Here is a 15254-nt window from a genome sequence, read left to right on the forward strand (position 1 = left end):
TTAGTGTTTTCATCTATGAAATCAAGGTGATAACATGGGTTCTTTTAAGGATGCAATGAAGCAACGTATGTGAAAGCACATGATAAACTCTCACATTCTATTATCTCATTGAAAAACAACAGTCGCAAAGTTGCATCCAGATGGCCTGCTTAGAGTAAGTCTTTGTGTTCTCTTCCGTTAGTCCCTTCTGCCTAACCACCAAAGTCTAAATCCATTTTTTTGATTCTGGTTCTTTATGTTCCTTTGTCTTCTCTGATCCCATTCTGCTCAAAGAAGAGCAGCCCTTGGCCTCAGCAATGCCCATTTCCAGTCTGGATCCAGAAAATCAGAAACGCAAGTTGATTCCTTCCATTTCTGCCTCCCAGCATCTACACAGAGCCCTGACCTACAGCAGTTCCCTAGTGTTTATCAAGTTGTACTGAAGGGAATAGAATAGAATAGAATAGAATAGAATAGAATAGAATAGAATAGAATAGAATAGAATAGAATAGAATAGAATAGAATAGAATGGGAAGGAATGAAATTGAATTCCTTAAATGCGAATTCCACTCCTTCCCTCCCCAAACTCTGGTCTACCTTAAAGAGAAGACCTAACTAGAGGGTCTTACCTGATGAGACATAGATTTCAAAAAGGTGACTTCTACCTATTGTCAGAAAGTGGGAGAGATTTTTTCTTTCTTTTTTTTTTTTTTTTAATTCTGGGCTCTTCCCAGGTCTACTTTCTACTTTTCTCAACAGAAAATTATCCTCTTTCTTCCAGAAGGAAGTATGTATGGGTCTATGTGGGGGGATGGTGTTGATTTCACACAGAATGTATTTGCAAATTCTCATTATGGGTAAAATTATCAGTATTTCTCTTTGGTAGTTCTGAGGTTTTTCTAAGAACCACGATGAGGTGACTGCTAGAAAAGGCAGACAGTCACTCAAAGTAATCATGTTTTTTTAGTTTGCTTTTATTGTCCAGTCTAGAAACTGTGGCTCTTGCCACATTCCTAACTGTGGGTCTGGGTTGACTCTCCCCAAGAGGAGGTTCTCACTTAAACTGCAGAGATGGTTTTCAGATCCAGTGCACCCCCATACTCCCCACCCCCACCGTGTGTCAGGCAGGGGCTAGATATTTCCTCTACGCTTTCTCACAGAATCCCCCCAATTCGAACTTTCTGGGTTCAAATCCCAGCTCCAACACTTGTTAGGGCTTTTAGGCAAGTTATATCATCAGTTTATCCTTGGTCTCCCTACATGTAAAACGAGGGTAAAGATATACGCCCCACTTTTAGTGTTATTGTGAGTTTTCAATAAGCTAATCCACAAAAACACATAGCCCTGTGCTAAGTAAGAACTCACTGCATGTTACCTATTATTACCATAATGTCCCCTCATTTTACACATGAAGGAAGAATGCCGATGGAGATTAAATGGGAATGTTACTGAGATTGGAACCTAAATTTGACTCCAACGACCTTACTTTTTGCTGCCTTCAGGTACCTTTTTACTTCCATACTCTCTGTTCTTTCTCCTCTGGGACCTTTCCCCCTTGGCAGGCAGCCCATTACTCTTCAGGTGTCACTGATCCTACACTGCCTGCATTAGAATTATGTAAGACTAGCCCCAAATGGACTGAATCAGAATTCTGGAGCCAAGGCCCAGGAATCTGCATTTTCACAAGCAGCCCAGTTGACTGTTTTGCACCTGATCCCACCAGAGGTCAAGAGCCACTGACCCAGACTGACAACTGTAGCACCAGCTACTGCTCAGTCCTCCCCTCTCCATCCTCCCCCAGGAGGTGCCCCAAATCTATCTTGCTGCATCTCCTCCCTCCCTGCACACCCCCATCTGCTTTTTCACTATTAGCAATACAAGGCTGACGCCAGCTCACTGTGTGTACTCTTCATTCCAATCCACTTGGAATAATGGCTTATTGAAATAATGGCTCATTTTGCCTGAGAATCAGGTAGGCTCATCAGAGAAGGTGGTAGGTAGAAAGGGGGAAGGAGGAGAAGAGGGTTAGGCTACATCCCTTCCATGCGCAGGGCCCACCGTGCACAAAGATGCAACAACTAGAAAATTTCAAACTGTACTGGCACCAAGCCTACAAAAATGAGAATACAGCAGAGCAAGCAAGTATCAAAGAGGAGAAACGAAATCAGTATTATTTGTATTAGAGCTTTATCTTATCTCAGAAGCACAGCCGATCCCTTCCAGAGTGGAGGCCAGGTGTCATTTCCATTTGCTTTCAATTAATCCAGCTTTGCAAATATTAGTCAAGCGCTCCTGCCCGCAACCCGTGCGTGCGCCAAAACACTTTTACCAGATGCCTCTCTGAGGCTGCTAAGACTGAATTTGAGAATGTTACCCCAACGCACACAACATTTCTGGTTTTCTTATCATGACAATTCTTTTCTTTGCCCAATTTTCTTCTTAAAAAGTGGATTTAAATCTCTGGTTATGCAAACATCTAAAGATACTCTAATTCCTGAGAGGGCATCACAGGTCTGTACTTGAGTAGCAGTTGTGGAGTGGGGAAGAATGGAAGGAAAACCGTATTAATTATTAAATACAAGATTTTAGAAATCACATACCATTTGGCCCTTTTCATCTCCAAGTGCCTCTATCCCCATTAATGGTGAGGAAAGCCAGGCCTCTCACCATGGCAGATCTGCTTGATTATGTTTTTTTCTAAAGTAGAAAGGGTTTCCATGGCCTGGTTTTAAAAACACACTTCCAATGGGAGTGTTTGCTCCCAATGGGAATGCAGTGGCCCTATCTGCTTTGATTGATTGGCTGCAATTTCTTATTTTCCAAACCAGTCTTGGAACCACTTAACAGAAGACAATATGCAAACACATGTGAATAATCTGCAAATCAGCTATACCACCCAGAATCCTAGGAATGTTTTCATAACAGGACAGAAACCCTGCTCTGAGCTTTATTCTGCCTGCGGGAACTCAGGGCAGGGGACCAGTTCAGGGCCCGAGTGTCAACAGAGCAGTTCCTGAGGTGTCTCACTGTTCACAGGAGGGTGGGTCTGGATTTATCCGCCATATTTTCCATGTTATTGAATTTCTGGAAAAGATAGATGCTACTATTATAACTTATGTCACTCAATGATTCGGATGCGTGTTTTGATTGAGACTTGGAAATCCAGTCATTGCAATCATAGGTGCTGTCCGCCCCGTACTCAGAGCCCAGGAGGGGACAACCAGGTGAGGCATGCCCCACAGCTCCTCTTAGACTCCAGAGAGTCAGTCACCCAATGTCAGAGGCCAAATTATCCTCAGATACCATCTAGTCCAGCTCCTTCATTTTAAAGATGGGCAGACTGAGGCTTAACGGTCCATGTCACTACGATACAGTGAGTGGGTGGCTAGCCAGAGGTAAGAATTTGGACCCCATAAGTCTTGATCCAGGAACTGCCATGTTGCTCTTTAAGAGTTTACAAAGAATAGAGATGATATGAACACATTTTCTGAAGTTGTCATCCTCTTAAAAAGGAGAGAGCCAAAGGGGACACCGGTGACAAAGGCAGCCATGTCTCATAGTGGGGTGGGCAGCAGCGTAGTCTAAGTGCAGGCTCTGAGCTAAGACACAAGATGGATCAGACACTCAGTTACTGTGTGGACTTGGAAGTTTACCTAACCTTGCTAAGCCTCAGCCCTCATCTTTAAAACAGAGGTAATAGTGCCTACCTCGTGGGGTTGTATAAAGATTAAAGGAGATAATGCACAGGTCCTGGCAAGTACAAAATGCTTAATAAATGCCAGCTCTGTTATAACCCCAGTGCAGACATCCAAGGAGCTGAATAAACTGCCAAGGCCTCAGTCCTGGGGGGCCTGTCCTTAAGGCAACTTCCTCTCTGCCAGCTCCTCTCTTCCAGCTTTGGACCCTGGTTGCCCCAACTACCCCCCCCCCTTCCCCTTTGCCAAACAAAAGACAATCATGGCAATTTTAGTACTTGACTCCACAGATTTTTCCAGAGGGGTAACAAGGCACAGAACAGAAATGAAGTTGCAAAAGGACATGGGATAAAGGGTACTGGGAAGGAAATGAAAATGGGAAGGGAAGTACAGCTATGAATAGGATTCCCTCAATCTGTTATCACAATGCTGGATTATGTAATTAAGCCATTCTAAGTATAGGGAATGTGAAATACAATCACCAGCGGGCCAGGCCTCCATACAAGTTACCATGATAGCAAAAATGAATGCCCATCACTTTTCTCTTACCTTGCGTAAGTCATTAGACACCCTGGGTCAGTGTAAGTTTGTTTTTCCACCCCCCACCCCAGGACCATTCAAACCATGTTCCATAAAAGCTGGTTTAAGTGACATTCCAATCACTGACTCTGCTCGGTTACTATACAGTGATAATGCTTGTAAAGACCCTGATTCAAAAAAGACACACCAAGTAATAGTCCATATAATTTTCATGAGAAATACATCTGATCTGAGTCTCTGAAAATGAGCCATACACATGTCTTTTGTGCATATCAACCAGAACACCCTATTTTCTGTCCGTATCAGAAAAATACAATTCACTCTCTCTTAACTCCAGATCTGCAGTTTTCCTTTTGAGTCCCCGTTTATCTTCTTGCAAAATATGTGTCCAAAAGGACAACAGGATACAATTTTCTCAAGACAATATTTGTTTTGCAGAGTGTATCCCTGCTACTGGACACCACCCAGTACTGGGGACCCTGGAGGCCGACAGTCTGAGTTTCGGACATTGTAATTCAAACCCCCAAAGCCCAGTGGATCTTCATGTTGGTTTCAGAGAAGTCATTATCTTAATTTCTTTTTTTTTCTGGACACTGTAGCTGACTACCCTCCCTTTCCCCCTCAACCCCAGAGATAAGAACAAACAGAATGTGTTCTGCCTTCCCTAAGACTGCTGCATCGGCATATATTTTCCACTTAAAGCTTTTAAGTATTTTGACTTACACATTTATGAACACCCCCAGTGGACTGTTAGGGTTTGGTTTAATCCCCAAGAAAACTGGCATTAAAATAGACCTTTTCCCAGCAATAATAATCTCATTTACGATAAATTATTCTATTCTCAGTACCTTTGAGACACATGAGAGCTTTTATGTAATAAAGAAGCCATTTATTTCTGAATATTTTAATGCATGTTTCCATATTTTCCTCATTTTTAATGCAAGGGCCATTGACAGTATTGTAAGAGAATGTCTTTTAAAAGCAAATTTATGGCAAATGTTCCTGTGAAATGGACGGCAGCATGCCTCATTGCAGAGCTGTACTGCTGAAAGGAGCAGGGCAGAGATGTTCTAATTCTCATTTATGTGCATAAAAGAGTAACCTCTACAGAGAAAGACAATGTTATTGGGTAAATTGATAAGATATGGGAGACCTCGATTCAATTTGGGCTCCATCCTTTAGTTTGCTACATGTACTTAGCTATGCTATGTCTCATATGCCACATCTGAAATATATGGAGGAAGGAACTGACGCTGGAGAAGACCATGATGACAATGAGGAAAAGAAAGTTAAGCCAGAGCTTTTCTGTGTTAACTGAAAAAAGAGGCTGTTTTGAAAAGGCAGAGAAGCAAGGAGCAGATAGAATGGCTTTTGCCAGAAGTTTGACTATTTGGATTTTCTCAAGGTTCATTTCAGAACTGATCATTTGGATACTATCTATCGGAAAAGCCACCTGGTGATGGTTCTCGATTAGGAAGATGGTAGCAGAATCTGGAAGGGGGGTGGGGGGGGACAGTGTCAGAATTAAATTATACGTATCCCTGATTCTGTGACTTTAATTTATGCTAAACTCTTGGGGCAGAAAAAAATGTTTGAGAAATCTCCTCAGATGTGTAATTCTGATATGCTGCCTGATTAAAAACCACTGCATTAGTATAAGTATGAGATTTAACCACAATTATATATACTGACAAGAGACAAGAAAATGTGTCCTTGACATGAGCAACAGAGCACTTCTGGGATCAGAAGCCAACTCTAATGGATAGCTTACAGATGTTCTTTGGATAAAATGTCTATACATTTTCTGTACATTAACACTGTTCATTAGTGTTTTCCATTGCCTGTGGGGCTACCTAGCTCAAAGTCAAGCTCTGGACTAAGGAAGTACAAACTCCAAAAGGGCTGGCTGAAGAGTCTGCTGAGCAGATATCTAGTTTTAGTTCTGGACAAATGAGCTTTTTTGGCCTTAGGGATGTCATCTAACACCCTTCCAAGCCCCTGAAAAAAGGAGAACAAATATAACAAGATAAGAAGAAAAGGATAAGTCAATATGAGGATGACTTAATAAAAGTAAAATCTAGAAGGAACGAGTAACGCATGCATTGCCTTCTTACTATGTGCCAGGTACTGTGTTACGTGCTCACACGGTTAGAATAAAGACCTTTCATAAGAAATGTCTAAGGATGCTGAGATCGTGGGGACCAATGGCTTACATCTACTCTGTCTAATATGATAGCCAGTAGCCACGTGTAGCTACTGAGCTCCTGAAATGTGCCCAGGGCAAATTAAGATGTGCTGTAAGTGTCAACTACATACCAGATTTTAAAGGGTTAGTCCATATAAAAAGAATGTAGATTATCTCAGTAATAACTTTACGTTAAATATACATTTGTTGATATGCTATTTTGGATAATACGTTAAATAAAATATTAAAATGATTTCACCTCTTTCTTTTTACCTTGTTAAAATGCATTGCCACTAGAAAACTTAAAATTACATATGTGAGGCTTGCTTTTGTGGCTCTCATTATACCTCTCTTGGGTAGCACTGCTCAGACGGTTGATAAAACTTACCTCGGTCATGTAGAAGGGGAAACGAAGACTTCTGATAACCAAATTCCCAACCAAATTCCTTGGTGTCGTTTGCAGACAGTGCTAGGAGACGGGATCACAAAGAAAGTAGGTTAAAGCGGGTAGCTGGGAGTTGAGAATCCACATTTGGGTGATTGGACAAGAGATCCTGATACAACATATCTACTGAGGGTGTGGGCTCTGGAGACCGACTGCCTGGGTTTGAATCCTGCCTCAGCCACAGACTAACTATATCCAAAGGCACAGTTTCCTCAGTTATAACACTGGTTAATTCTGGTAGCTGCCTCAAAGAGCTATGGGAATTAAAGGAGATGCACGGAAAGTGCTTAGTAAGTATACATGTGCATCCTGCGATAAAAGTTGGCTGTTGTTACAGAAGAGGAATTGTAGGACAAAGCTCTGAAATCTGGCTCCCTATTACCCTCATGGAAGCCTGCCCTTCACAAGTGTGGTGATCATCATGTTTGAGTCTAGGAAATGTAGAAGTACTCAAGAGCAAGCCAGCTTTGCCCTGAAACAGAGAGAAGAGGTGTGAAAGAAAATGCCGCAACTTAGGGCCTTTTTTCTTAGGAGATGAGAGGGTGTTGAGATACTTGAGGACGTCTCCTGGATGCTTCTCAGTGCAAGAAGTTGGGATCAGTTTGACCTCCCTTTGCCCATCGTAAAGAAAGAGACCATTTTCCTGAGTGGGTGAACATCATTCTAGAGAAGAGGTCTCCCCAGGTCCCCAGGGCCTGGCAGAGCATGGTAGGCCACAGTGTACCCAGGAGCCATCTGTATCAGATGCCAGGAGTGCTGGGCCCCCACAAAAGGGTAGAAGCAGGATTGGAGAGTTTCTGCTCGTAGCAGTCAAAGAGTGGTATGGTCACAGAGGCCTCAGAGGGGGAGAAACGTGGGGAGGTTCTGGAGGCTTCTTGAGTAGAAACTCTTTATAATTCACTCAACTCCACTTCCCTGTCTTAGGAGGATGTTTAAAAACTAGCGAGATTTAAGTGTGATTTCCCTAGACTTGGTGCATCTCCTAGGTGTTCCTCTGAAGCTCAGGCCAAGTTGACCACAGGGAGGAAACTTTGTTGTAACCAGTGGAAGCCAGGAGCACTTTAGAATGACAGCACTGGCTGGTTTGTCGCATTATGGAGGAGTCAGGTGGGGGCTCACCTGGGGTTGGAACTAAGGACAAACGGAGTTTGGAGTCAGACCTTGAAAAGTGGTCTCTCCTTCCTATTTCTCCATCAAAATTACATGTTACAGGCAGCCTAGACTCTGAGCAGGAAAAAACAGGCAGGCGCCTGGATTTTACTGGTAAGAATTATAACACCCCATTGAAGAAGAAATTCCCTATCACAACAGGGAGTCTCAAATTAATCAAAGTCTTGGAAGGGCTTCCTGATAAATGAAATGTAATCAATTATGGTAACTTCTTTTGGGAATGTTACATGTCTTGTTCCTTTCTCTTTGTTTACTTTGGATAGCTACTGAGGTCAAGTGCGAAGCTGTTGATCTCACTCCAACAGCTCAGAACACATGAACACATCTGCAGCCTAGGACACTGCACGCAGATGACCAGATGTAAAACGTGGTGCTAAGTGAACCAAACCATTGAGACACAATCTGGCAGTAATCTTTAGCCATTAGAATGTGATATATATTTTTTAAAGTCACATTTTTAAAAGAGATGACAACACAGAATGTTGAAGCAACTTCAATTCTCAGATATTGCTGGTGGAGATGTAAACAAATATGACTACTTTAGAAAACTGTTTGGCAGTATCACCTGAGGTGGAATGTGTAACTGCATTACGCTCCGTATTCACTCCTATGAATGTGCCTAACAGAAATATGTACACATGTGCACCGTGGCACATGCACAAGATTGTTCACAGCCACACTAGTCAAAAAAGCCAAATAGGGACACCTCTTTTGCACAACTTCAATATCCTCTTGGTCTCACCTTTGCTGTCACAACTAATGTCCTGAAGGCTTTGACTTCTTGCAGGTGCAATCAGTCTTGCCTGGGGCCTATCCTACCTACATTTGACTTTTGCATCGCAGCTTCTCTGAGCTGAGATTTCCCCGGAAAACTTATGTATGCGTGACTTAGGAGAACAGGAGAATCTGTGCTGGCGGGACCACCCTTGGCCAGTGGGACGCAGGACCCCACGGACAATGGAAAAATGTTTCCACCTTCTGTTCTCCCTGGTGAACAATTCTAAAATGCATTTCAGCTGGCCCTTTAGAAGACTGACCGCCAGCTAACTGCAGTGGTGGTTAACTTAATAACACATCCGTATATTGGCCTCCCTTCTCCTATTCATATTCTCTGGCCTGCACACCTGCTCCCAGGGCAAACACTTCCAAATGAAGTGTTGGCAGGCAAACCTCTGTCTTGGGATCTCCCTTTGGGGGAACCCAGGCGAAGATAGCTCAATTTGGAAACTACCCAATAGTAGAATGAATAAATAAGTTGTGGTATATTTATAGAAAGAATTGTTGAATTCATCCATTCCAAAACACAGATGGCTCTCACAAATATAATGTTGAATCAAAGAAGCTAGATATAAAAGAATATATACTCTAGATTCCATTTATGTACATTTCAAAACCAGGCAAAACTAAATCACAGTGTTAGAAGTCGGAAGAGTGGTTTCCTTTGGGAAGGAGGAAGGGGGCTGTAGTTGGGAGAGGTTATGAGGGGGTTTCTGGTTATACTGTCAATATTCTCTCTCTTTTTTTTTAAATTTATTGGGGTGACAATTGTTAGTAAAATTACATAGATTTCAGGTGTACAATTCTGTATTACATCATCTATAAATCCCATTGTTCATCACCCAGAGTCAGTTCTCCTTCCATCACCATATATTTGATCCCCCTTACCCTCATCTCCCACCCCCCAACCCCCTTACCCTCTGGTAACCACTAAATCATTGTCTGTGAATATTCTCTTTCCTGAACTGGATACTGTTAAGTGGTGCTCACTTTATGAGAACTTCTTAAGCTGGGCTTTTAGGTTTTGTACATTTGTGTTATACTTGAATTAAAAAAATGTTTTAAAAGAGTTGGAAACCAAAAGACTGTGATGACTGACCTGCTTCCCTTCTTCAACAACAATATGCAAATTTGCATTAGAAAGCGCACATTTATATCCAGTCTGTTGTTAAGAGATGCAAATTCCATTTCCTTCCCTTAGCCAGGGGGCAACATTAATAAGTGAAGATGGCCCAGCAGGACTGTGTTTTTCTAAACAGGCTGAGTTCTCTAGTTCTAGCCAATGATGTGGTAGTAAACTGGCACTTAAAAAAAAAAAAAAAGAAAAAAAAAAGAGAGAGAGAGTACACAAGCAAAAGAGGGAGGGAGGGAAAGATGGAGGGAGAGAGTGGAGAGGAAGGAAAGAGGAGAGGGAGAGAATGGGAGGGTAGGGCAGGGCAGAGAAGAGAAGGGAAGGGAAGGAGAAATAAAAGCCCTAATTTGTAGTTTAGCCAATACCCATGGTGTAAATAATCCCACTATCGCTCATTTCAGGCTCCCAACTATTTACCAAGTGGTCCACATTTCTGGACACTTTATAATTGGCTCCTGTGAGCCAGTCTGAGCCGGCTCCAACACACCACCAGCTCTAGCCAATAGCTGCCATCTGTGAAAATGGTTCCAGTGGGTCCTGATCTTGGAATTTTTCAAAAGAAGCCAGAAATCTGGATTTGTATGTAAAAACTCTTGACTCTTAAATGATATCAACTAGTTCAAATTTTTGAAAAATACTACAAATCAAGGAAAACACACACAAAAACCCCAGAAAACAACCACATCTGCAAATTAGATTCAGCCCACAAAAGGCCAGTTTTTGACCCCTGCTCTACAGACTACATCTTTTAAGGGCAGTCTATCAGCTTCGCTGATGAAGCATGTCCTTGGGATATGTAGACTGGAGGACTTACTGAGTGGCTGTATGATGCAGTGAATGGAGTTCCACCTGGGACCAGAAAAACTGGGCTCCAGTCCCAGCTTTACTACTGAAATTGCTTTAGTTACCTGGGCCTCAGTCTTCCCATCTGTCTTAGAATGGGGAAGGAAAAGTTCTTCCCACATCAGAACTTCTAGGTTTATGTAATGATCATAAAAGTATGTGAGGCTATCCTTTGGGACTGGACCAACTTGACAACATGGCAGGGATAACTCAGTGGGGCCGGGTCACTGGACAGACATTGCAGGTTTGAAGTTCACTGCTTTCTCTTTCCACTGCTCCCATCACTCATCCAAGAGAAAGTAAAGTTTTCCCCGGGCCATCAGTCTCACGGTGTCCATTGGCCTGCTGGGAAAATCCAGTCCTGATGCCCTCAGACTTTTTGTTACAAGAAGCATCAGCTGTTTAAAGTGTCTAACACAGTCTGTGGCACTTTGAGTCAAATCAATGCTAATCACCATCATCATCATTATGATTTATCAAGGCGTCTATTTAGAGGTGCCGGACAGCCAACAGCACAGAGAGTCATTAAAATTTAATCTTATGTCTCTTTGTGTTTTAGTTGGTCTCCATTACATTGTTATTCTAGATATTCAGCCAGAGCTAATATTTCTGCAAGATCCAGACAGGTCTGGACGTGGCTATTCTGATCTAATCCAAATTTGTGAGCTCAGGAATGCTCATAGAGAGATTCTGCTGTGTGTTCTGTTGGAGAAAATTCACAAACCAGGTGGTAAAAGATTCAAACTTTGAATATCTGAGGAGGCAGCTGGGTAGCTTAATCTGTGCTATTAATTTATTTGAAAATAATGCATTTATAAATTCCCTAAAGACAGGATCAGTAACAATGTCAGAACTTGAGATAAAGAGAAAAATCAGTCATGCAGATCCTGTTTTCATTTAAAATTTTGATATTTCATTCTTCAAAGACGTTTTTTCATTAATTTTGATTTTTAAAATCATTGCATTAAAGTATTATCTTGACCACTGCACTTTTCGACACCCTTTTAAATGTTGTCCTTCTTTTCCCAGTCCCAGCCCTGTTCACGGCCGTGTCAATACCCCAAGCCAACAGCCATTTAGCAGATTTTTTAAAATGTTTTTGAGAATTTCTAGTTAAATTTAGTCAAGAATGTGACTCAAGTTTCCTCACTTAATGAGGCAGGTTTTTGTGGAGAAAGCACTGAACTAGGAGTCAAAATAACTGGTTCTGTTTTTAAACTGGGTGTACTAAATCACTCGAGTACATTTCTAGACGTCTCTGAGACTCTGCTCCTTTGACTTTAACATCAGGGTAAACACATGCACACTTTTTTTTTTTGCAAGGTTGGAATACCTAAATGCTTATTAAAATATTCATTTTGACTGCTGAGTTTTTTGGCATCCCTTTTATGAGCAAGGAATATGAGTAAGGGTTCCGGGTTGCAAACAGCAGAATTCACTGCAGCTACCTCAATTGTATTCACTGGACTCTATTGGCTATTACGAAGAATATCTGGGGGGCTAGAGGATTAGGCTTGGAGGTACTCAGCAAGGACCAACACTCTAATTATTGTTCCAGAAGAAACTCTGCTGTTACAGCATTGCGGGAACGGCTGCTGGGACCACTGGGACCACCACAACCTCTACCTCTGCAGACCGAATGTCTGTCAGCTTTGTCAGAAGACTTCCACTCAACACCCCTGACTCTGAAAACTCTTCTCCTAATCAAAGTCTTACATGGGTGCATCTGAGGAGGCCAGTCCCATGCCTCTCGCCCGTTGCAAAAAAAAAAAAAAAAAAAAAAAAAGGGAAAATGAACTGCTGGCTCCTTCCTGGGGAAATGGGATCATAAATCTGAACATTTTCAAACTGAAGAAGGGTCCTGGAAAGTGCTGGGCAGCCAATGGCATGACACAGCAAAGATGGATGTCCAGCAAGAGGTAGCAGGCAGCATTCCCATGCAAACAGAGGCAAGGGACTAACTGTACACTGGAACATCACCTCCGTCTTCCCTGTCGCCGCACTCACACTTGAAGCCATCCTTTTTCCCTGCCCCTCCTGGAAGCCAAAGTGTTTATGAAAACTCAGACTGAGATGCTCTCTCCTGATGTCCCATCATTCACTTACACCCTTAGATTTCCCCACTTCCTTGCCGTAATCTGGTAATAACGTGATTGCCCTGCCCCACGGGATGCTCTGTGGGTTAATTAAGTCTGCAAATGCTTGGGAAATGCATCTGCTAAGGCCTTCCTCCAACTGTCATCACGGTCAGCTTACAGACACTCTCTCAAGCAGCAAAATATTTTCAAGTTCTAAATCCTGGCCCTCGCCCATCCCTTTATTTCCACTTACCTAGCCTGGCAGGATTCTCTGTATAGGATTCACAAAATCAAAACGAATGTCCTGTCTCCTTTTTATAGATTCCTAGGGGCCCTCGGCCCCAGCACAAGGAGGTGTGCTGTGAAATGAAACAGTGAGTTCCCCGGAGTGTTTCCTCCTCAGAGCAAGTCTGACTTAAGCTCTCTGAAGTTTTTTGTCTTCTCGGCTTCTGAGAGCACAGTGCTGGACAGAGAGGTGAGGGCTTTCCATTGGCAAAGCCATTTATCTTAATTAAGATGGACTTCTTGGGCCCTGCTCTAGTTTGAAATTTGTGGCGGTTTCGTGTGTGTGTGTGTGTGTGTCTGTGTGTAGTTGCTTTGCTCCCTTTTTATATTGTGAATTGATAGATGTTAGGGACGAACACTCACTCTGCCTTCCTCTCCAACAATGAATAAAAAAAAAAAAAAAAAAGGAAAAGGAGTTAATGAATGTGTTTTTTAAATAATTTCCATTTTTTTATGCAATAATCTTTCTTTGCTTCTTCCTTCCTTTTATAATAAATTAGTTGGTTTTTCCACAGAAACAGTGTAATAAGTGGTGATTATATCTTAAGGGTAACATCACGAATGCCTATTTAATTAGTAATACTGGTGAAAACTGTTTATTGCAAAGGAAAGAGCGAAGAAAACCTTCTTTTAATACTAATACTTAAACAAAACATAATACAAGAATAATAATCCCTAGACAAAGAGGAAGAACTTATTTTGGAACAATTCTATAACTTGAATGAGGCCAGAAATCAAAGAATAGCAGATTACTTTGGAGAGGGGGAGGAGGCAATAGAAACATCTTATGGGGTGCTTAAAGGACCCTGCAGACAGGAAGTTCTAGCAAACCAGAGGATGCCAACATTGGTTCTTAGCTTAATCTCATTTCATTCCAAACACCAGGGTAGTTCAATCAGTATATCTATTCTTAGGTTTATGAGACTTAGTAGAGCTTGTCTTTTGGCTCACAAATGAAACCAAGAAAGGAGAAGGAAAAACACAGTTCAGTGTAATAGACAAGAGTTGGAAGAAAGTGGGGAAAAGATTAAAGTGCATGTCTCACCACAGATGAGAAAGAAATTTGCTGGCATGGGACTAACAGAAGTAGGCGAGTTATTCCTCCTGAACCTATGGGCTCCTCCTAGTCAGCAGGGGGCCTGCTCACGTAAGGCCTTAGAGAACACGGGGACAATGATGTGCTGCTGGCTTACATCCTGCAAAGGATCCCTCCGGCTGCCGTCTTTTTCAGGGGTCAAGAGTGGAAAGTGCGCAATGGACTGGAGAGAAACAGAGGAAGTGGTGAAAAGCGGTCATATTCTGGATGTATCTGGAAGGTAGAACCATCAAATTAGCTGATGGTTGGTGGTGCCTTTAGCCACGTGGATTGGTTAACTATGGAAGAATAGAAAGTGAAGTAAGGAGGAAGCTCTTTGGCTGGGGTGCATGGAACATGTGGACATTGGGAGTTCTTAATTCAGGCCTATTGTCCAGCTGTAGCAGGTGGACAGAGGGAGCTTCAGGGTTCTAACCTGGACTCATCCACTGGCACGATGGGAGAGAAGACTCATCACTCTAGGTTTTCATTCAACAAATATATATTGCATGCCTGCTGTGTACCAGGCGCAACGCTGAGTCCTGGACATAGAGACAGCGGTGAACAAGGTTCCTGAGCTCATGGAGATTACAGCCTAACTACCAGACTGCTTTAAGCGTTTGAGTATAAAATTTTCCTATGTATCTTGTACTTTCTCACTTCTGTGCAATTTTTCTCATGGCTTTTCCTCTTGTTGAAATGCTTTCCTCTCTCTGAAGTCTATTTTCACCTACCAAAGCGCTCGCAAGATCAGCTCCTAGGCTGCTTTCTTCATGAGACCTCCTTCATTTCCTACCTTCCATTTCAAAGCCCTTTTTGATACCGTTCCTATAAGGCTCATTATTCTAGCATGTGCATTTTACATACCCGACTTACCTCTCTGACTAACCTAAATGCCTTGAGCATAAGGCTTGCCACTCATCTTAACACTGGCCACAGCACTGAGCACACACTTGACAGTCAGGAAGTCACCAAAGAAAGAACAAATACATTTTTTTTGTAAGGGAGAGAGCACCGAGATAGAAGTGCAAAGGGCCGAGGGCTTATGCA

General features: G+C 42.4%; 1 long non-coding RNA gene across 1 annotated transcript in view; it reads right to left on the minus strand.

The window, feature by feature from the left end:
- Window positions 1–13304, minus strand: part of LOC141570717 (uncharacterized) — a 94271-nt gene extending 80967 nt beyond the window's left edge. The window contains exon 1 of the long non-coding RNA XR_012495160.2: window positions 13098–13304. This is a non-coding gene — a long non-coding RNA (uncharacterized LOC141570717). The remainder of the gene's footprint in view (window positions 1–13097) is intronic.
- Between the last annotated feature and the right edge of the window lie 1950 nt (window positions 13305–15254).

The sequence above is a fragment of the Rhinolophus sinicus genome, chromosome 3 (assembly GCF_057876585.1).
Source record: "Rhinolophus sinicus isolate RSI-liver-muscle chromosome 3, RSI-T2T, whole genome shotgun sequence".
Taxonomy (NCBI): Eukaryota; Metazoa; Chordata; class Mammalia; order Chiroptera; family Rhinolophidae; genus Rhinolophus; species Rhinolophus sinicus.